General features: G+C 38.5%; 1 pseudogene; it reads right to left on the reverse strand.

Annotated features, from left to right (window-relative positions):
- Positions 1-7925: 7925 nt before the first annotated feature.
- Positions 7926-23396, reverse strand: part of LOC114044288 — a 75101-nt pseudogene continuing 59630 nt past the window's right edge.

Consider the following 23396-nt stretch of genomic DNA (forward strand, 5'->3'; position numbering starts at 1 on the left):
TATCCCAGAAGCAAAATGGAAGCATGGAAGTCTTTTGACCAAGGGCATGACATGGTCAGACAGGTGCCATAGTATCATTATGGCAGCTGTGTGGAGGATGATGTGAAGAGGGTAGAGAGGAGAGCCAGGGAAACCAGTAAGGAGAATATTGCAATACTCCAGGTATGACAAGATGAAGGCCTGAAATTAGCATGTTTACCACTTACATTTTAGAAAATACTTTCTCATCCCCTATCCCATTCCATTCTCATGATGACTCTGAGGCTGAAAGGTGTCATGGCATAGTTGATACAGAGGAGAACCTGGGTTTGAGTCCCATCTATGACCCATATTGGTTTTGTGTGACCAGAAGGTCTCAGTTCTTTAGGCAACTCTCTAAGAGCGTATATTACCATGAAATATGGGTAAAGGGAATTTTCAACTTATCCTGTAGATAGCTTGTTGGCAGATCATCTCCTCCATTAGAGTGCTGAGGGCAGGGAGTGTGGCATTTTTGCTTTCCTCTGTATGCCCAGCACAGTGCCTCAAAGTAAACACTGAATAAATACTTGTTGAATTGACTAGGCTGAGACTGCCCTAAGCCTGTGAAATCCCAGGTCTAGTGACTATTCTGAGTGACTTTGGGAGGTAGGTAGACAGTGAAAATATTATTTTTTTGATAAAAATATCTTGTATTATAATAAGAATGATCTTACATGCATGCATATAGAAGACTTTACTTACATGAAATTTCTCATTGCCTCACATCAACACTATGAGGTAGGGAATGTGTTATTATTGATGCCCTTTTTATAAATGACAAAACTGAGACTCAGAGAGATTAAGTCACTTGTCCAAGGTTGCACAACTAGTATGTGTGTCAAGGCAATATTTGAACCCAATTCTTTTGACTCTTGTAACTAAAACAACAGCAAACAAGCATACAAAATCTTGTCTTCAGAAGATCAAATATGTGTTATAGTGATTTAGTGTTCTATGTGGTGATAACCAACTCTGTGGACAAAGTTCTTTAGCATTTAGAACATAAACCACAGTAGAAATTCCTGCTAAGAACATAAGCCCTCTGAAGGTAAGGGTTGTTTTGTTTTGTCTTTGTAATCCGGTTAAACACAGTGCCTGGCATATAGGAGGTACTTAACAATATCTTGATTGATGATAGTAAAATACATGGATGCACCTCATTGAATAGCCTGAGTGTTTGGGCCAGAGTTTAGTAAGAAAGAGCAAGGGGAAATGATGGTGATAGAAATCAAATCAAACCAAAACACACCAATAGAAACTTATTTTTTAAAAAATGAAGAATTTTATAGATTTTCTTTGATTTTCTTATTTTGTCTTGTAATCGTTAATGTACTGTTGGGCTGAACTCTTCCATTCAGCTGATGACTCACAAACTTCAAATTAGAACCTTCATTTAGTGGATTCAAGTGTAGACAGATAAGATTTAGATAAGATAGGTAAGAATAGATAAGATTTTAGGACCCACCTTGGTGTCAATGAGAAACCAAGTTGAAGGCCTCATATTCAATATCATCTTTAGTAATTAGGTCCCAAACTATTGGTACTTTTTGACTCATTGATCTTCTTACTGGGCATACCCAAAGGAGGTCAAAGTTAGAAGAAGAAAATAGTTCTCCATGAGTGCTTTTTGGGGTAGGGAAAAAAAAACAAACTAGAGACAGAGAGAGTCTCTATCAATTGGGGAATGGCTGAACCATCTGTGGTGGTGTATGGAAGTAATGAAATCTTATTTCACCATGAGAAATGACAAATAGGAAGAGTCCAGAGAAACATAGGAAAGGTACACAATGTGAACAAATTAATTTGCTCACTAATGTGAACAAAATAAGCAGGAGGACAATATATACAATGATTGCAATAATATCAATGAAAATAACACTAGAGGGTAGCTGGACTGATTAAATGCAAAGACGAATAATTGTTTTCAGAGGGCGGATAAATAAACATACCTCCCTCCTCTTACTAAAGGTGGGGGACTATGGATACTGAATAGGGCAATACTGTCAGGTGTGGTTGTTAATGGTCCCTTGATTTTGCTTAATTATTTTTGTTAAAAGAGAGGGTTGTGGTAGCAGCATTTAGGCAAGTGACTATGGTGCAGAAGCTGAAAGGCATTAATTCTTCTGAAATGTTTCATTTTTGTCTTTGTAGCCCTAACAATGTCTGGTATGGTGTTGCTCTTAATACATGCTTATCGATCAACTGATTAAAAACAATAAAAACCACTTTTTAAGGCATTTCCTAAAATAATTCATGAAAAATTTGAAATATTTCCTTTCTAACTGACAGTGGTAAATATGTGTCCTTTTGGGGCTGGATACTACTTAGGAAATCGATATAATGGTGGGCTCCAGGTTGGCCAAGAAGCTTTGTTTTTGCATTCAGAGAAGCTTGTTAAAGTTGGGAACAGAGCCAGGTACATTGTCCCAACAATCCATCTGAAGCACATAGTTAAAGGGCATTAGAGTTGTTCATCTAGCTACGGTCTAATTAATTTTCAAAAGGACACAATTGCTTCTGCAGTCTTGTAACAAGCATTTTCATTCATTCCAGTGAAGCTGGGCTTGGCTCAAAGCCTCATCACAAGGGACTCTAATGACATCTTCTCTGCTTTGTGGATACCCTGGAGAGGCTTCCTCTGGATCAACAAAGGGAGATTTGTGCCTTGGGCAATTGAGCACAGGATAAGTGTCCAGAGAGCCAAGGCTGTTCTGTGACCTTTCCTGCATGGAAGAGGCGTGCGTGTCCATGAGCATGGAGGAAGAATCTTGGCCCTTTGGCATAATTGGATTTACCTCTGCTGCACATAAGGAAATTGTTTAGATTGGTTAAACCGTATGCTGGGACTCCTGTTAGTAGAAAAGAACCGTGGGCTAATGCCAGAGGAAGGTTGTATTAGGCACGTAATGGATTTTTTTCTTTGCCTGGGTTTATGTGCAAGGAGTGACATTTGCTTCTGGGCATGGGGCCCAAGTTCTATTTAATTTTTAGTAAAGCTTTTCCAGGGTCACTGATGCTCTCCCCACAGATGGAGACTTCATAAATTAATAAATAGATAATAACAACTCTGCCAGCAGAATGAGTTTACTTTCTTGGGTTCTCATCCTCAGTGCTAACAGACAAAATGATGTTTGGGGACATTTGGAGTAAGTTTAGGATGTATTTTCTGTGTTAAACTTACTCATGTCTAGCAGGGGAATATTTCAGTGAAAGAAGTGGAATTCCACTGTGACACTGAACTTCTTAATGTTTGGATGATGCCAACATCCTCCACTGCCACACTCTATTAATGCCACCTTATCCCTGCATCGAATATAGCTTGCACCTAAAAGCACAGGACCATTTAAATCAATTTTGAAGAGAAATTAAAGTTCACGTAATTTGCTATTCCTACTACATTGAGAGTTTGTTTTTGTAGATTCCAGATGATGTTACAGCCAATTTAGAGAGATGTAATTTTGTTTAATTTGCCCTCCACACAAGTACACTGACGTTAAGTAGTCTATAAATAGCCTTCATTCACAGTGTGTGTGTGCTATTTTCTAAAATATAAGCCCATGTTCTATTTTTGAGTGGTTCCTGTCCTATGAGTGGAATCTAATACCACAGAGCTCAATGTACCTTTATCAGCACAAGGGTAATTAAAGTAGCCCTTAAATTTTTAATACATTCATGCCACACACTCCTCCCCAAATCTTTATCCCAATATGGTGTTTTTAAAAAAATTTATCTGGCCAAATGAAATATAGTCATCACAGAATCATAAGATTTCAGGATTTGAAGGGACCTCGAAGATTACTTACTGAATCCAATTGGTTCCTACAAAAGGATCCCCCCTACAATATCTCTGATAAGTGGTCCTCTAGCCTTTGCCTGAAGGCCTCAAACGATGGATAACTCACTACTTCCCAAGGCAGCCCATTTCACTTTGGGTTTGCTCTAATCATTAGGAAGCTTTGCTTACATCTAACCTCCATTTGCCTGTATATTAGTATTAATTTTAGTTCAGCAGAAAAGTTTACTTCTACTTCCTTATGGAGATAGCTATTATATTTACATAAAAGTCCTCTCTTCTTTAGGCTAACCCTTTTCAGTTCCTTCGACCGTACTTTATATGACCTTTCACCATCCTGGTTGCCTTCCTCTGGACACTCCCCATTTTGTCAATAACCTCTCTTAAATATGGCAGCCGTATTTGAACATAATACTCCAGATGTGTTCTGTCCACAACAAAGGACAATGGGCACATCACTTCCATTGTCCTGGACACTGAATCCTTTTAATCCAGTCCAAGATTGCATTAGCTTTCTTGTTCTCCATTTTATACAGTTGACTCATATTGAGATTGAACTCATACAGAAGTGAGATGCGTTTCTGTAAGAATGGAGCTGGGAAGCTTCCTTTCACTATTTCGGTGTTGTTTTCTATTTTGTTCAGGTTTTAATAATATTCATGTTTTATATAATATTCAAAATGATATGAAACATCACCTTTTTCAGTACAAAGAAACACATTGGAGATGAAGAAGATGCTGCCATATACCAAACACTCAGATTCCACCAATAGTCATTATCTATATAGATTTTCTTCTCTCATGAAACTCAGTGTCCTGTGCTAGCTGTATTGTTTAACAAATTAATTTATATTTATTCTATTTTAAATATAGCCATAAGTTACAAATTTACCCAATACCACCAGAAGAACAATATCACCACTACTGGGTGTTGACCATCATCTCAGCACCACAAAGTTTATTTTATATCTTTGCTTTCATGGAACCATTGCATGTCTAGGTCTTCTTTCCTACTCGCATCCTAAGTACCTGTGCATACTTATTTGATATTCCAATCAACAGATTTATTCAGATCTAGAACCTGATTGCAGGATGACTACAAGATTACTCTTGCTGTTTTATATTAGGCTGTAATCCTTGAGGGTGGGATGAGACTGCTAAGTGAATAAGAGAAACACATCAATAGAAATCTTAGTGTTGAAATCTTTTTGCTTCATGGAAGTAATGGAGGATTTTCTGTTTGGCCTCTTTGTGTGTGTGTGCACTCATGTGTGTGTGTGTGTGTGTGTGTGTGTGTGTGTGTGTGTGTACGTGTATATGATAAATTCATAGATTTGAATTCAGCAATGCAAAGGACGTCAGGAGTCATCAAGTTCAACAACTTCATTTGCAAATTGGAAACGAAGGCCCACAAAGGTGAAGCAGCTTGGCTAAGGTCACATAGGTGGCAGGTAGCAGAATGAATATTTGAACCAAAGTCCTGTAACTTTTAAACCAACCCTCTTTCCATTAGGCCATACTGCCTAGATGGAAGGAAGAAGTGAAGCTGCCCTAGGCTATCTAGAATCCTGGAAAAGGGAAAGGAGCTCTTCGGTTATCTTTGGTGCTGATGCATCACTCTGAGAAAACCACACACAGACTGTGCCCAAGCTACCAATGGGCTATGTTCCAAAAGTTCATTTTGAAATCCTTTTCTGAAGTCGAATGCATATTCCCATAGAAATGATGTTTTTCATTCTGTGTAGGTTCCCAGGCTAGGCCACAAAAGCCTTTTTGTAAACTATAAAAGGCTATATAAGCATCAGTAACTATCATTACTATCAATAAAGCTCCATCCTGATGTGTTGCGCCATTGTGTAAATGGCCCTGAGTCCCGACCCTCCTCCAGACTTTCTTACATCTGGGGAAGTCATCACAGTCCATGGGGAAGTCACTCCAGCCCTCAGCATCATCAGCCTCATCCTTGACTTTTCCTTCTCTGTCATGTGTGGTACCCAATCAATTGCCAAAACCCAGTCTAACTACAAGACCTCTTTCTCTCTACTCACTCAGCCTCTACCCCTGGCTCTCAACCTTTCCCTTGGACTATTTTAATAGCCTCCTAATTGGACTCCCTGCCTTCATTCTCTCTCAACCATCATTAATAAATACTGTGCCCAAGGTATAGGTATGACCATGTTATTCCTTTGCTCAAAAAATTTCAGAGGCTCCAATGGATCACCTACAAAACCCTGAGTCTGGCATGCAAGGCTATTCATAATCTGGCTTTTACCTACTTGACCAGCCTTACTCTTCTCTCTTGCCTCCTGGCTATTCCTCAAACTTGTCCTTCCATCTCCCATCTCTGCATCTGCTTAGCCATTCCTTATGACTAGAATGTACTTCTTCTTTGTCTCTACCTGTCGGGATCATTATCTTTCAAGGCATTCAGCTTTTTTTTTTTTTTTTTTTTAGGCGATTGGGATTAAGTGACTTGCCCATGGTCACACAACTAGGGTTTGAGGCCGGATTTGAACTCAGGTCCTCCTGACTTCAGGGCCGGTGCCCTATCCACTGTGCCACCTAGCCACCCCAGCTCATTCAGATCTTAAAAAATCATCTTGATTTTCCCCACTTGTCTGTGACCTACCTTCCCCCAGATCTCCTTGCATTTACTTCCCTACCTGTGTTGTGTCTCCCAATAGAATATAAACTCCTTCAGGGCAGGGACTGGTTCACTTTTGTCTTGGCATCTCCAGCCCTATGAGAGTTCCTGGCACATGGGTAATAATAATAGCTAACATTTATACAGCACTTTAAAATTTGAGAAATACTTTATGTATATTATCTCACTCGATCTCTACAACAGCCCTATTTGATAGGTGCCATTATTTCTATTTTACAGATGAGGAAACTGACACAGAGAGAGGTTAAATGTCTTGCACAGGTCACATAGCAATTAAGTGTCTGAGGTAGGATTTGAATTCAGGTCTTCCTGACTTCACAGCCAGTGTGCCTCCTAGATGCCTCTAAGGATAGAATAGAGACTTGACCTATGATTTCCTTGGTATAAGAAACTCCCAGCTGAGATAATACCCTTTACCAATATAGTTCAACACCTTATCTGTGACTAATAGCCTTAAAGATAGTCAGCTAGGTGGCCCAGTGGATAGAGTGCCAGGCCTGAAGTCAGGAAGACTCATCTTCCTAAGTTCAAATCCAGCCTTAGACACTTACTAGCTATGTGACCCTGGGCAAGTCACTTAACCCAATTTGCCTCAGTTTCCTCATCTGTAAAATGAGCTAGAGAAGGAAATGGTAAACTGCTCTAGTGTCTTTGCCAAGAAAACCCCAAATGGGGTCATGAAGAGTCAGACCTGACTAAAAATGAGTAAACTAAACAATAGTTTTAAAGAGCTGCCTAAAGGGATGATACATTAAGCAACTTGACTAGAGTCTCAAAGACAATACTTGTGGGTGATGGGGCCTGATCTCATTTCTTCCTGGTTTTGAGGCTAGTTCTCTATCATACTGCCTCTCATAGATAGATACTGCCTCTCATACTTTTGTAGACTTGAATTTTTTTTTTTTAGGCAATTGGGGTTAAGTGACTTGCCCAGGGTCACACAGCTAGTAAGTGTCAAGTGTTTGGTCTGAGGCTGGACTTGAACTCAGGTTCTTCTGACTTCAGGGCCAGTGCTCTACCCATTGCACCACCTAGCAGCCCCTGTAGACTTGAATTTAAGGCTATATCAGCATAGTCCTTACCCTGGAAAACTGGAAATTCTTCACACTGACCCATCAATGGACTGTCTATGGATCACGATTCCTTCTGGCCAGAAGCTATCAGATCATGATTGTTTTAATGCTTTCTCTATACTCTTTCATCTCTAGGCCATCAACCATGGCTCTCCTGTGACAGGAGTTAGTGTACATTGGAAACTTAGTGACAACATTTTCTCTTTTTACATATATATTATGGATTTAACTCATTAACTTTTAAAAAAACACAGCCATAGTTGAATATTTCCACAAAAACAATAGCTAGCAGTGTCTTAAGATTATTGTGTTCTTTTACTCATTCACTATCGCATACAAAAGAATGTCAGTGAAGAGTATTTACTGGTCCCCATTAGAAGGTTTGACACTGAACACTACTTCTAGAATGAGACTCATTGTCCTCATCAGCTTCTCCATTGTAATGGTGTCTTCTTTCTTGAGATGGGCCCAAACCTATCAGTTCTACTTGGCCCATCACTTCAGTTTCCTCTACTTCTTTTCTTTTGGGCAGTAACTTTTCCCACAAAGAGAGCTTATCTGATGAAAAAAAGCCATTCTCTAGGACATTGACCTTACGCTCAACTATTAACGTCCCTTTTTGATAAGATCAGCAATAAATTGACATGCCTTCATTCAGCACACATTTAAGATGTCCGTGTTTGACATTCTGACCAGGATGAGAAGCATTGACTGTAGTTCTACTGTTAGTTTATACTATTAACAAGAGTTGGTAATCATTTCTGAAAGCCACATAATACTTCAACCAACTGGATCTCCATACACATGAAAAGATCTTCATTTCCTCTTATAGACACAGCACTGTCCTTCTGATCCAAAAGGATGATAATATCTCCTGGTGACCTTCACCATGCAATGTTACCTTCTGACCATCTTTGCCTTTGTCAATATGGACCCAGTCTTTAATTTTAGTATCTTTCCTCTGAGATTACCAATGTGTCTGGAATGCTCCCTCTCCTTATCTCTACTTACTGACCTCCCTGGCTTCCTTTTTTTTTTTAATCTGAATACTTCATTGTATTCTTGCCAATGTGCAAAACGGAAATCAACAAAAATTCAAAAGAGCTAGATTAAAAAGTCTGACACAAGTAGAAATTTGGATAATTAACTTGGCACATTGTCATACATAGATTAAGCTTTGTGCAGGCTTCAGAATTCTCCTTTGAATAATCACAATTCACGTCACAGAACATCACATCACGTCACAGATTTCTCATATGACAGCTGCATCAGTAGAAACTTTCCAAGCAACTTAAGACCATCTTGCTATAGGAATGAACAGATTTTTGGGGGCTGAAAAGGATTGGTACTCTTGATGATATGATTTCATCTATATAAATTTCAGATATTTCATCTATATACATAAATTATAATATATCCTATAATTAATACATCAATCATATATATGATTATAATTTAGCTGGCCTAATTTCCATATGATTATATGTATTCATATATAATGAATAGATTAACTATATTTTATATAATTAATATGGCAATTATAATGTATAATTGCTATGGTAATATAGCAATTATAATGTATAATTCATAAATATACACATCCATATACATGCATACAAACATATTATATATAACAGGATCATAGATTTGGCTAGAAAGGACCTTACTAGAAGTTATCTGATCTAACTACCTCAAGAATGAGGAAATTGAGGCCTAGAGAGGTTAAGTGATTTGCTTAAGATCATATAGGAAGTAATGACAGAGCCTGGATATACATAGGAATAGAGATGGCTATCACCATAACAGTAGTATAATTTAAATCCTTATCTGTATCTGTGTCTGTATCTATATCATCTCCATCTGTTCCTATATCTACATCTCTATGCACGTATAGAATCGTAAAAGCATAGAAGCCATTTATCTGCCATTTATTAAACCCATACTTCAGTGAGAATCCTTTCTATCATATCCCAAACAAGGGGTCACCCTGACTTTGCTTGGAGACCTTTCAATGGAGGGCAGTCATCCCTTCAAGAGTCAGCTCATTCCACTTTGGAATAGCTCTCATGGTAGCCAGTTTTTGCAACAAAGGAAGCCTCCCTTTTTGCCATTTCCGCCAATCTCTCCTCTTTCTACCAGAAGGGACCTAACTTTAGCCATCTCCTTTGTGTAACAGCCTTTCACATGCTTGAAAACAGTCATGCTGTTCCCCCTAAGGTTCCTTACTACCAGTTCTCTTTGTCTCTGTCTCTCTCCCCCCACCTTTCCCTCTTGCTTTCTCTCTCTCTCTTTCTACTTCACTCCTCTCTCTCTCTATATCTCCTCTCCTCTCCTGGACACTCCTCTCCCCTCTTCTCTCTCTCTCTCTTTTTCCCTTTCCCATCCTTGCTTTCTCTCTCTCTCTTTCTCCCTCACTCCTCCCCTCTCTTCTCCCCCCCCCACACTTTCTCTACATGGATAGCTATGAATATCTTATCTACACAGCTATAGCTATAAACATAGCCATTCTAGTCAACAGGTAATTGTTTCTGTATGAGAGGGTGAGTGATCTGACTGAGGAGAGGATGTTGACCCTCAGTTTTTGAAGTTGGACTGCAGAGTAGACAGAGCTTGGGAACTCTGATGGCATATATTCAGGTATGGTCCAGAGTGGGTGCCAGTAGCTCCTCTCAAAAACAAGAATTCACTTGCTTTTATAAAAACATTGTGGATACAGTGATTCCAGACATAATAATCATAATGCATGATAATAATAATAATAATAAACCCTTTTGTTACTAAACAGAGACTTGTGGAAACCTATTGTGGAAGAAGCTGCTGAAATAAGTACCCTCAGGCACCCAGCAATTAGAAATGCCAGGATTCCATGTTAGAAATCAGGTTGACCTTTGGCCTAAAGGAGGTGAGCATTAATGTGTCAGACTCCTCCTCATCCTGCACAAGTCCTGATTGAGTGTCTGGAAGGCTGTGGTGCCAGGCACCAAGGGTAGGTGCCAATGGGCTCTTTTTCAAGTGAAACTAGCCGATAGCACTAAAACCCAGAACCATAAAGAGAGGGTGTTCAGAAATCACAAATAGAGAGGATCTTGCAAGAAGAAATTACTTACCCCTTTTTTCCTCTGGTGAACATACTGACATGAAAGTTTATTGAAGAAGGAAAAAAAAGTACTATATGCACATTAAAATAAGTTAGTCCTAGACCCATTTTTTTTTCACCCTTCCTAGGAAATCAGCATTGGTAATCTTCCAGTAACCTATGTTTGCACAACTCTCCTTACACTTTGTGGTAACTACCCACTAATCTGGGAAAGTACTATGATTGAAGATTAGTCCAGAGAAACAGGGTTGGCCCCATGCAGAACTGTGAAGTGTGAGAACTTTATCTCGGGCACTTCCTGCCATGATTTCACCCTTCCTCCTCCCCACACCACCTTCAATCCCCTATTTCTACCTTCTGGCTTCCCATGATACCCCACATACCCCAAATAAATCCTCCCCTCCCTGTTCTAGCTCATTAAAACTTAACAGGTTCAATTTCTCATTTGTGGAGGGTCCTTTATTTTCCAAAGGGGCCATCAGACAACAAATAAGTTACTTGCTCAATATGACAAACATTTGTTAAGTATTTATGTGAAAAGATAGTTTGCCGGGTAGTGGTAGATGAAAGGATGAACCAGATATGGCCCCTATCCTTAGGACACCTACATCTCTCTAGTGGAGGCATACAATCAATCAATCAAAAACTCTTTGTTAAGGACCTACTAAGTACCAATCACGTGCTAGGATACATAGAGGAAGAATGAAAAATCTTTGCTCAGAAGGAGCTTGGCTATAATATGCAAGAGAATTTAAGTCAGTGGGAGAAGCATCAAGTTTGGAAAGATCCAGGGAGCAAGTTCTGGGCACCATGTTTCAGAAGGATCATTAATAAGTTGGAGAGAATCCAGAGGAGGGTAACCAGACAGCGATGGGACTAAGATCTGTCAAACGAAGATTGAGTGAAGGGAATGGAGGTAATTAGCTTGGAGAAGAGAGACTCGGGTGGGTTGGAGAGATGGCCACTTTCAAGAACTCTAGAGGCTAGAATGCAGGAAAGGGGTAAATTTTTGCTTGGTCCCAAAGGGTAGAATTAGGTGCAAAGGGCAGAAATTGTAAGGAGGCAGATTTAGGTCAGAGGTCAGGAACAACAGCCTAACCATGAAAATGATGTAAAAGCAGAATGACCTGGGGGCATCTCTTCACTGGAGGTCTTTGGGCATAGTATGGACGACTGTAAATCTTTTTGAGGGGCTTGTTATCAGGAATGAATAGGACTAGATGGTCTTTGAAGTACGTATCAAATCTGAGATATTATCATTCTGAAATTACTTTATGTAGCAATATTCTTAATTTACTCTTCCAAAGCAAGCCTGGCTACATCTTCTCAGGGTTCTAGGGGTACCCCTGGGGGCTTTTGGCTATTGGCTTGGACTCCCTTTCCAATATTTTCCCAACTGTTAGCTGCCAGTAATTAATGTCCCAGTTCCTTTTAACCAATTGGCATCAATTAGCTTCTACAAAGAGATACTTACTTTGAAGATATAGCAAGACTTACAAACATTTCATCCCAACTGCACGGAGAATATTTTCTCTATGTTGCCTCAGTTCCTGGGGAGAGTGGGCTTACATTTGAGGAAGTTTCTATATAGTATTTGCCTCACCAGTTTCACTTCCAAGTATGACAGAGGATGGATGAGTCCTCATCTCAGCTAGGTGACTTAGGCCATTCCTCAGGGCCTCGATATTGGACTGGATGACTGTAAAGCTTGGTAAGGATTTCAGCTGCAGGGTATCTGGTGGCTCGCCATGCTGACCTTTCGGTACTCACAAGATCATAATCATAAGGAGACCTAAAAGAATGAATAAATACATACAACACAGAGAGAAGGAATGGCTATAGTTCTGTGTGAGAGAAACCCCAAAGCCCCTTCCTTCACTTAGAGATCCTCAGCATCTTGTCCTACTACTTCAATGCCAACAAATCTGTCTGTCTGGTACTTCTGGAGTGCATGATTTCAGCCCAGTAAAAAGCTCCCTTCATCACGTGGTTAGTGTACTCGAACCAGTAACAAAATGTCAGTGTGTGCTCCAAAGTCCATGTAGAGACTCTGCAATCATCACTTAGTATATCAAAGTTTGCTCAGAAGGGCTGAGCTCATTGACCAGTGCCCTATTACATACACAGATATACACACGCATACATGTGTGCACATGCATGTGTATATGTATTGTGTATGATACACACTCATGCATACGTGTATATAAATGGACACAAACACATGCTACTATAGTGCATGGGTATACATATATGTACATATACATGCTTATACAAATACACATGTATATAGGCACACAATACATGTATCTAGACATAGGTATATAGTGTATAGGTACATGCATATCATGTATACATGCATGTGCGTATCTATGTATTGTGTACTACATATATTTAATGCATACCTGTGTGTATAAAGACACACAAATATTAGTTACTTTATATGTGCATATGCATGTATATACTTATATACATGTTTATACAAATAAACTTGTATATAAGCACACAATATGTGTATATAGGCATATACACACAGTATGTAGGTATATGTGTGTATGCATGCATGTGTGTGTATGTACCATGTACTATATATTCATGTATACATATATGTATAAATGCACGCAAACATTTGTTACTATATATGCAAAGGCATACGTATTTGTATACATGTGTGCTCACACATATAAACATGTATATAGGTACATAATGCATGTACATAGACATATTCACATAGTATTTAGGTACATAAGTATGTGTGTGTGTACGCATGCATGCATGTGTGTATATATGTATTTGGTCCTGACTTCTGATCTCATCAAGGTAGGGAGCTCTGCAGGGCCTCTTCTACCATTGGAGAAGGGCAAACGCTCTGCAGCTTATAATCTTGGAGAATTTCCTGGTGCACTGAGACCTTAGTCCACTTACGCTGGTGAGGATTTTTGCTTCAACAGGCTAAGAGTAACTCTGAAGAATATCTTCGATATTCCTGAGGGTTTGTAATTTGCATTGGCGAGGATAAGACGTCTATGGGAATGTAGTTACAAACTCTCAAAATATTGAAATGAAAAAGTTCTGTACTTGGTCTCCAAGTATAGGAACTGAAAAGAATAGCTAGACACTATTTCTTATAAAGAAGATTTGGGGTTTTTAGTATATCAGAAGCTTAACATTAGTCATCAGTGTGACATAGCAGCCAAAACTGCGTACTTTGCCCTTGTCAGACAACTTTGGGAGCAATATTGTGTTCAGTTTAGTAAAAGCAATGACAAGAGTAGGTCTGGAAGAAAACAAGGAGGTGGTGAGAAGTCTGGACAACAAGCCAATGACAACTGAGCGAAAGAATTAGCAAAGTTTAGCTTAGAGAAGACTTGGGGCGGGGAGGGGAGGGACCCGATAGTTAACTTCAAGAATCTGAAGGGCTATTTATTTGAAAAAGGATTAAGCTTATTCTGGCCCCATTGGACAGAAGAATAAGATCAATGGAAAGCTGATTTGACTCGTCTCAGTGAGCCAAGCAGCTCTCTGAGACACACAACAGTAGCCAATCTACATTGGTAGATGATGAGAATTTTTTGAGAGGGTGGCTTTAAATAATCATTTATTAAGTACTTAATATGTACCATCATTTAGTAAACACTTAATAAATATTTATTGAAAATATCTTGTTTGATTTTTCACAACCTGGAAGGTAAGTGCTATAATTACACCCATTTTACAGTTGAGGAAACTGAGGTAAACAGAGTTAAGTGACTTGAAGTCATATTTGAACTTAAACAGTCCTAACTCCAGGCCCAGCATTCTACCCATTCTATCACCTTGCTGCCTCATTCTTTGCATCAAGCTTAATGTAAAGAAATATTTTCTCTTAAAGCTATCCAAAAATAAGACTAGCCTAGCTCTGGAGGTGATGAACTCTCCCTCACTGAAGGACTTTGAATATTTGTAAAGGGAACTCTTTTTTATGTATGGGTTAGACTATGAGCTTTTGGGAAAATTATTGACCAGGAAGTAGAGTGGGAAATAGTAAAAAAGTCTGTGTGTGTGTGTGTGTGTGTGTGTGTGTGTGTGTATGTGGGGAGAGAGGTGTTGGAATGTCAGAGAAAACTGAACTTGCTCTGTTAAGCACTGTTTGGATTAAGTATATAAGACCTAATTGTATTTAAAATAGGAATATAATAACAAAAGTATTTTGTAATTAACCACCGACGAAGACACAAATCTTGGTTTTGGTGCAACCATTCCACCTGTTCACCACATTTTGGTGGAGTTCAGAGAAAACTATCTCCAGTTTGAAACACATTGTATTGTTTCTGGATCACTTTTGATCATTAGAACAGGTGGGCCATAAATTGCTTCAATTAATATGACTTCTTAAAAAGAGCCCCCCTAAACTTCTTTTTTTGGATGCTAAAATTTTGACTTGAAAACTGGCTTGCAACGGTGGCTCATTGTTGTTCATGGAGTCAGCCCGAAAGCAATTCCTTTTTGTAATTATTTTCAAAGAAATCTGTGAAACCTATTTCACCATTTTTTTTTAAAGGAATAGTCCCTGTCAAGGAGAAGAAAGACTTCAAAATCTAAACCGATGGAGTCACCCAAAGGGGAGATGGTGAGGTGACACATTTTTCGAGGCCCCTGCTGAGAAGTAGGTGTTCTTGCTAGAAGGCAAGGAATTAACAAGGAGGACCTTTTGTTCTTTCCTTCCTAAAAATTAGGTTCTTCCGACAATATGTTGTCCTTGATCTGCATTTGGAACGTGCAATATCGATGGGCTTGATTTTCTTCGGTGATTTTAAGGGCTCAGATTAGTCCCTATTTACCTCCCTGTGATGCTCACAGTTTAGATTCATCAAGGAATCTTACAGTGAAATAGGAGGCAAAGAGGGTGGAATGAAATAAGATACTTTATACATCTATTACTCACTGTTTTCTTGGTGTTCCTTGTATTTTTGTTGGGAGTCACTGAGGGGGAAAGTGGCTTTTCTGACAGCAATATCTATAGGGCTCCAAAATGACTCATAAATTCCGCATTTTAATTGTAACTAACCAAATGAATCAGGTCCCTGTTTTGACTCATTCTCCCAGAATTGCACGTATTGTTTTTTTTTTTGTTTTTGAAATTCCATTATAACATTATAGCAGCTGACTCATTCAACATGAAGTAGTAGAAGGAACAATGGGCCTGATCGACTGGGAGTCAGGCACCCTAGTTCTAGGGCTGACGACCATAGACTCCCTGACTGGTGTTGGGCAAGACATTTCTCTCTGGATGCCAGTTTTCCTATCATCAAAAAGAGGGATTTGACTAGATGATTTCTTTAATTCTCATTAGCCCTGAAACTCTCTTATCATTTGGACCATATTTGATACATTATTAGAGAACATTGAAATATGTGTCAAGTTCAGTTTGTTGTTGAGGCTGCCATCTTGAAATAAAATGGCAGCGGATGGATGAGATACTTTCCCCATTGGGGAAAAAGAAGCCAAATAGATTTCAATGAAATTTGTCACGGGCAAGGAGATTATTAAGACAAAGATATCAGGAGAAAACTGAGTAGGTATTTTTCACGTGATTGAATTGAGTGAAGTCTAAAGTCAACCTTGACTTCAACATGCACAGTAGTATCCTGGAATGGGATGTATCATGTAACCTACACACATGCATAGGGTCATACTGTATGGTTATATATCTAGAGTCGAAAGCTTTTTTCTCTCCTGTTAGTGTAGGCTCCTTGAAGGCAGGATTATTTCAATTTTGTCTTTTTAATCCTAGTATCTAGAATAGGAACTGGTACATAGTAGGTGCTTAATAAATGCTTGTTTGTTAATTAGAATGCTTTGTTGCCACCTCAGATTCACAAATCCCAAACTAAACTTATCTTTTCATTTCTCTTTCAACTCTGATCCTTTTCCTTCCCTAACTACTCACTTTCTATTCAGTCTTTCCATATTGGAATTACAGAATTTGGATTTGGAAGGGACCTTAGTCCCATTTAGTCCCACCTAGCCAACTCATACACTAAAGGAAGCCTTATTAAAACATACCTGACAATGGATTCTCTAGCTTCTGTTTGAAGATTCATAGTGAGGGGGAGAGCATCACCTCTTGAAATAGTCTATTCCAGTTTTGGACAGCACTTTGTTAGTACAGTTGGGTGGCACCATAGTGCACAGAGCATCAGGCCTGGAGTCAGGAAGACTCTTCTTCCTAAGTTCAAATCCAGCCGCAGACACTTTCTAGCTGTGTGACCCTGGGCAAGTCACTTTGCCTCAGTTTCTTCATTCATAAAATGAGCTGGAGAAGGAAATGGCAAATCACTCCAGTATCTTTGCCAAGAAAACTTCAAATTGGGTCACAAAGAGTAAAACAACTGAACAACAAGAAGTTGTTAGGAAGTTTTTTCTGACATGAAGGCTAAATTTTCCTCTTTATGACTTCTAATTGCTCCTTGTTCTGCCTCTTGGGCCAAGGAGAACAAGTTTAATGCCTCCTTCACACGATGGTCCTTCAGACACTAGAAGATAGTTATCATACAGGTCCTGAAATTAAACACACCAGTTCCTTCAATGGATCTATGTGGAATATAGACTCCAAGCTCTTCACCAGCACAGTTGTCTTCTTCTGGACACTATTTAGATCATCCAACTTCTTCTTAAAGGTGGTGCCAGAGCTGAACATGATGTTCCAGATAAACTCTGACCAGGACAGAGCCTAGTGGGATCATCACCTCCCTACTGCTGGAATATATGAGACTGTTAATGAAGATTGTATTGATTTTTTTTTTTTGCTCCTATAGCATACTGTTGACTCATATTGGGTTTGTGGCCCACTGAAACCCCCAGGTCAGTCCATTCATCCAGCTAGAAATCTTGGACTTACCTTTGACTCTTTCCTTCAACCCTTATATGGCAATCAATTAATCAGTCAATAAGCATGTATGCACTCTTACTGTGTGTCAGATGAAGTTCTAGGCACTTGGGATACAAAGACAAAAACAAAATAGTTGTACTTAAAGAGCTTACATTTTTTAGGAGAATGTGCACATATATGTGTGTGTGTGTGTGTGTGTGTGTGTGTGTGCACATATATAGGGTGTCCCGAAAGTCTCATGTAGTTTTAAGTTTTAGTAGCTTAAAACTCCATTAAGACTTTTGAAATACCCTACATCCATATGGAAGAGTCAAGTCAAGTCAATAAGCAGGTATTAAGTACCTGCCCTGTGACAAGCACTGTGCTAAATGATGTAAGGAGTCAATGGGGTGTGTTTCCCACTATGTAGGGCCTCCCACCTCTTTTGTGAGTTTATAGATGCTATGGGACACCATATTGCATAAAGTGCTGGGCCTGAAGTCGGGAAGACTCATCTTCCTAATTTCAAATCTGGTCTTAGACACTTACTAGCTGTGTGATCCTGGGAAAGTCACTTAACCCTGTTTGCCTTAGTTTCCTCATCTATAAAATGAGCTGGAGAAGGAAATAGCAAACCACTTCAGTATCTTTGCCAAGAAAACCCCAAAAGGAGTCACAAAAAGTTGGACACAACAGAGTTAAGCGTTACACAGCTAGTGAGTGTCTGAGGTCACGTTGGAACTCAGGTCTTCCTGATTCTAGGCCCAGCACTCTTGCTCTATCCACTTCTTCACCTAACTGCCCTAGTTTGCTTTTGTTAAATGCTTAATAAATGTTTTATTCATTGATTTATCTTCACAACAACTCTGAGAAGTAGGTACTATTATTATCCCCATTTTACAGATGAAGAGACTGAGGCAGACAGAAGTTAAGTGACTTGTGCAGGGTCACACAACTAGGAAATGTCTGAGGCAGGGTTTGAACTTCCCTCAGACACTAAATTCTCTTTTTCTTTCAAGTAGAAAAACTATGTGTTTTGTAATCAGAAAGTGATTCTGGCCTCCCTATCTTCTCAGTTTACTACATTTTCTCATACCCAAACTCACTAACAACTTGTCTCAAAACTCTGAGTCAGAGAATAACTCCTTCAATAACTCTTTCTTTTAGAGCTCTGAGCTGAATTAACTCAGCCACAAATCTTAAAGGGACAATTCATTATATATACACCTAAAGACACACACATACATGTATGAGAGAAAAGATTGCACAGTCATTTTGTGAAGGCTTTAACAGCCTGGGGGATCAGTAAAGGGCTCATATGAGGATATGGGCTTTGAGTTGATCTATGAAATAAAATAGGAATTTTCAAAGGCAGAGTTGGGCAGGGAGTACATTCCCGCCATGTACAAAGGCAAGTAGGTAGGAGATAGAGTTGTGTGTGAAGAATGGTAATAAACCCAGAAATAGTCAGACTTTGTTCCTCTTCTGTACTTCTATAATAATGGCAAGAGCTCTATGTACATAGTTCTCTAATTTTACAGAACACTTTACACCTATAGAGGGTTATGCTGGAGCCCAATCAAAGAGAGTCGATTGTTAAATTTCCAGTGGGAGCATTTATACCTCAGAAATTGGCAAATGTTACCAATCAGGGCCTGATTTATTATTTTGTTGATTGACTCTAGACTTAAGAAAGTGATCATTAAAATGTGAATAACGTAGATTAAATTGAAAATGATGTCATGGGTACATTCCAACAGTAAGTAAATAAGCAAATAAGGATTTTTTTTGTAAATAGAAATAAGCTCTTTGAGGGAAAGGACTTTCCCCTTTTTGTCTGGCATCCCCAGTGTCTTGCTTATGGTTTATTGTTGCTTAGTTGTTGTCAGTCATGTTTGACTCTCCATGACCCCATTTGTGGTTTTCTTGGCAGAGACACTGGGGTGGTTTGCCATTTCCTTCTCCAGATCATTTCACAGATGAAGAAACTGAGGCGAACAGGGTGAAGTGACTCCCAAGGGTCATACAGCTAGTAAGTGTCTAAGGCCAGATTTGAACTCAAGTCCTCCTGACTCTGGGCCTGGCACTCTATCCACTGTGCCACCTAATTGCCCCTATTAAGTGTATAATAAATGGATGTTGAATTGAAATTAATTTGTTGTGTTGAGTTGAAGTTGAGCTTGGTGTTTGAGAACGGTGAGGGTCTTAGCACGTATAGGATGGGGAATATTTCTCTTGTATTTTCCTATCCCCTCTTTCTCTTTCCTCTGCTCAGCATAGCACTGGACCCACAACAGACTTCAACAAATGCTTGCTGATTGACTAGAAAAGTCATAAGCATGCTTGTTCCTAGTTCCCATAACACAGTGCGTTCTTAACATAGTATTATGCTTCATTTGTTTTATTTTCCCCAACCTGTTTATTCTATTTGCTATTCAATATTCATACATTTTGTTGCTCAGTCATTTTTCAGTCCTGTCTGAATCTTCATGACCCTATTTAGGGTTTTCTTGGCAAAGATACTGGAGTAGTTTGCCATTTTCTTCTCCAGCTCATTTTACAGATGAAGAAATTGGGGCAAACAAGGTTAAATGACTTGCCCAGGGTCACACTTATTATTATAAGATTTTATTTCAAGTAATTTACTTTATTTATGTTATTATATTTATGGCTTAGTGAATAGAGAGCTAGCCTTAGGGTCAGGAACATTGGGGTTCAAGTTCTGTCTCTGACATGGCAGCTATGTGACCCTGGGCAAGTCACTTAACTTCTCAGTGCCCCAGGCAACCCTCTAAGGTTATAACTTACAGAACAGTTGCATATTCAAACTATTGGGGGGGGGGGTTTCTTCACCAGGAGTTATATCCATCAATCAGATCACAGGTCTGGATACACAAAAAATATATTGACTTGTTATTTGTAAGTACTTATAACTGATAAAATAAGATAATATTTGTAAAGAGTTTTGTACACCTTAGTGCTATATAAATGGGAGCTATTATTATCATAGAACTTTATTGCATGTTATTTCAGACCTCATAAGTACTACCTAGCCCAGAGAGATTCCCATGGAAAAATTTCATGTATATCAACATAGACTGATAGATTTAGAACTGGAAGTGTCTTAGAGACCATTTAGTCCAAACTTTTTTACATTTTACAGATTTTGCAGATGAGGAAACTGAGGCCCAGAGGGATTAAATGACTTTTCCAAGATTATAGAGGTGATAATTGGCAGTGCAGGGTTTGAACTGAGATCCTCAGACTTCAAATCCATATTTCTACTTGAGAAGACTGTCTAATTAATATTATTCTATTTATTATTTATTTTACATACTTACTAGAAATTTTACTGTGGTATTTATTTTATTCATATCTTATTTATTATTTTATTTATTATTATTTTATACTACATTGCTTTACTTTATTTTTTTATTTAATATTACTTTATATTATAAATTTGATTGCATATTATTTGCTTTATTTTAAGGATTTTATTTACATCACTTTATTTTGGCTTAATGACGGAGCATTGTACTTGGACTCAGCAAAACTAGGTTCAAATTCCTCTTGAAGTACATATTAATTATGTGAGCCCAGGTAAGTCATATAATCCCCATGACCCTCCTTTTACTTGCCTGTAAAATACTGATAATCGTGGTCCCTGCTGAGGAGGGGTGTTGTGAAGATCAATTAAGATAATGTGTGAAAAGCACTTTTCAAAATCCTAAAAACCGTATATATTTATAAATAATATATATTTATATTATATATAACTATATAATATTTATAAAATGATTTATATTAACTATTTTAATTAATAGTATTATTGTCATAAAACTTGATCATATATTTATTCTATACTATTTATTTTAAATTGAAAGCCAAGTGGACAAATCCTCTTATTTAAGACCTCATAAGTACTACCTAGCCCAGAGAGATTCCCATGGAAAAATTAAACCTTCAAACTTCAAATTAGGTCGTGTAGAGCAGATGAGATGATGACACTCTCTAATGTTGACTTAACAGAGAGGGTAGAGAAAGCCTGTCTTTGCAATGGATCCTGGTGTTTCTTTTGTCAAGAGTGAAGATTCAGTTCATTTTATAATTAAATCAGCCAACAATATAACTTTGATTCTGAATGTGTTTAATTGTATTGCAAAGAATTTCAGAGAATAAAATAGGAGAGAGTGAGATAAATGACAATTAATAATGGTTTGAATGTGGGTGGGTCAGTGAATGATAAATCTTCTTGAACAATTATTAAACCCAATGGGGAGTCTTCATGCTTTGTATTTTCATTTCTTTAAAATGGGAGAGGAAACGTCACATCATGAAGAAAAGGTAAGCCTTGATGCCAAGAAGATTTGGGTTGAAATCCTGCCCCTGACATAAAATTATATTGTAGTTTCTATGAGTAACTCACTGAATCTCTCAGTATCCAGGAAACTCTCTAACGATATAAATTAGAAACAGGTTACTTTTGGATTTTGATCAATGCAGAGAGTTTCCACCGAATGTGTTGCCTATACCAATGGATGAGATGGGTTTGGAACAAATAAAAGCAAAATGTCTACTGAGAAAGAAATTCAGCTACAAAGCACAGGCAATTTCAGTCTCTAGAGAACCTTTTTTCCCTTATGCTCCCTTCATTTTCCTTTTGCTCCCTCCCTCCCTCCATCCCTCCCTTCCTTCCTTCCTTCCTTCTTTCCTTTCCTCCCTCCTTCTTCCTTCCTTCCTAAAAGCAACAACAGAATGGAAACCATACTTTTTGGAGGTTAAAGAGGCTCTAATAATTAAAATGAAACATTTTCATGTCATAGTCTCAGAAATAAAAGATGTGGGGGATATTGAAACAATATCAAGCCTCTGTTGACCACAGACAAGTGGTCTAGACAAAGGATTTTCTCCTTCTCCACAGCATCCTGTGGGAGGAAAAGTAGTTGGTTTGGCTAAGATCATACAGGATGATTGAAGTGCTATATGCTGGAAAACTCTGAAGGACTCTCCATTTCTCTCTCCTTGGAGATTAATGTTGGTGGGAAGAAACTGAAACTAACTCATGTTTCCTGAGCCCGTCACCTTGTACTCTCAGTTGTTTGGCTGGTCAAAACACTAAAAAAAACATTAATTTGATATAATTGTGGAATTCTACATGTATAGACATTACATGTAATCTCTTCAGTCTCCTACTTTTCCTTTAAGCAAAGAGGATATTGATTGAGGGAAGGATGAAGGGACAGGGGCAACACATTATCTTATGATATCAAGTTACGTTAGGGTCCCTACTTGGCAAGTTCAGGATTAAAAGTATAGAGGAGAAAACTCATAGCTGCATTGGGCTTACAATGTGGACAGTTCATGATTCATAGTATTGGGAAGGTGTTCATGTGAGAAATCTAAACCAGGGAAGTTGACATCTATGGCCTTGTTGAGTCCTATAGCCAAGATGAATCAGAGCATTTTCACTTACTATAATTTTCTTGTATTTTATGCCCACGATGATTTATTTAAGTTAGTAACTAAAATATTTGTTTCCCATTTAGGCAAAGTAGAGGTAAAGACAGAGCTCTAGACTTTGAAGAATGGAAATGGGAGGATTAACCTCAGGGGGAAAAATGTATCATCAGCCATGTAGAAAACTGGAATTTTGTATGAAGTAATTAATTGTTACTCCATTTTTGTTCTTATACTCTTGAAGACATCAGATGTTAATCTCCATGTTCTCCTGAGGAGAGTCTACTGAAAAATTTAAAGTGGCTGAGAGGTGGGCTAAATTAGAGTTTTCTTCAAAGCCAGGGTAGAAATTTATCATCAGACTCAGTTATTCCTCCCTTTACCAACACAGTGATTTTTTTTTAAAGAAGCCTTCCCTTTTTGTATTAAAGAGAGCACCTGGA

Source organism: Vombatus ursinus, unplaced genomic scaffold (assembly GCF_900497805.2).
Source record: "Vombatus ursinus unplaced genomic scaffold, bare-nosed wombat genome assembly UNPS02014773.1, whole genome shotgun sequence".
NCBI classification, from domain to species: domain Eukaryota; kingdom Metazoa; phylum Chordata; class Mammalia; order Diprotodontia; family Vombatidae; genus Vombatus; species Vombatus ursinus.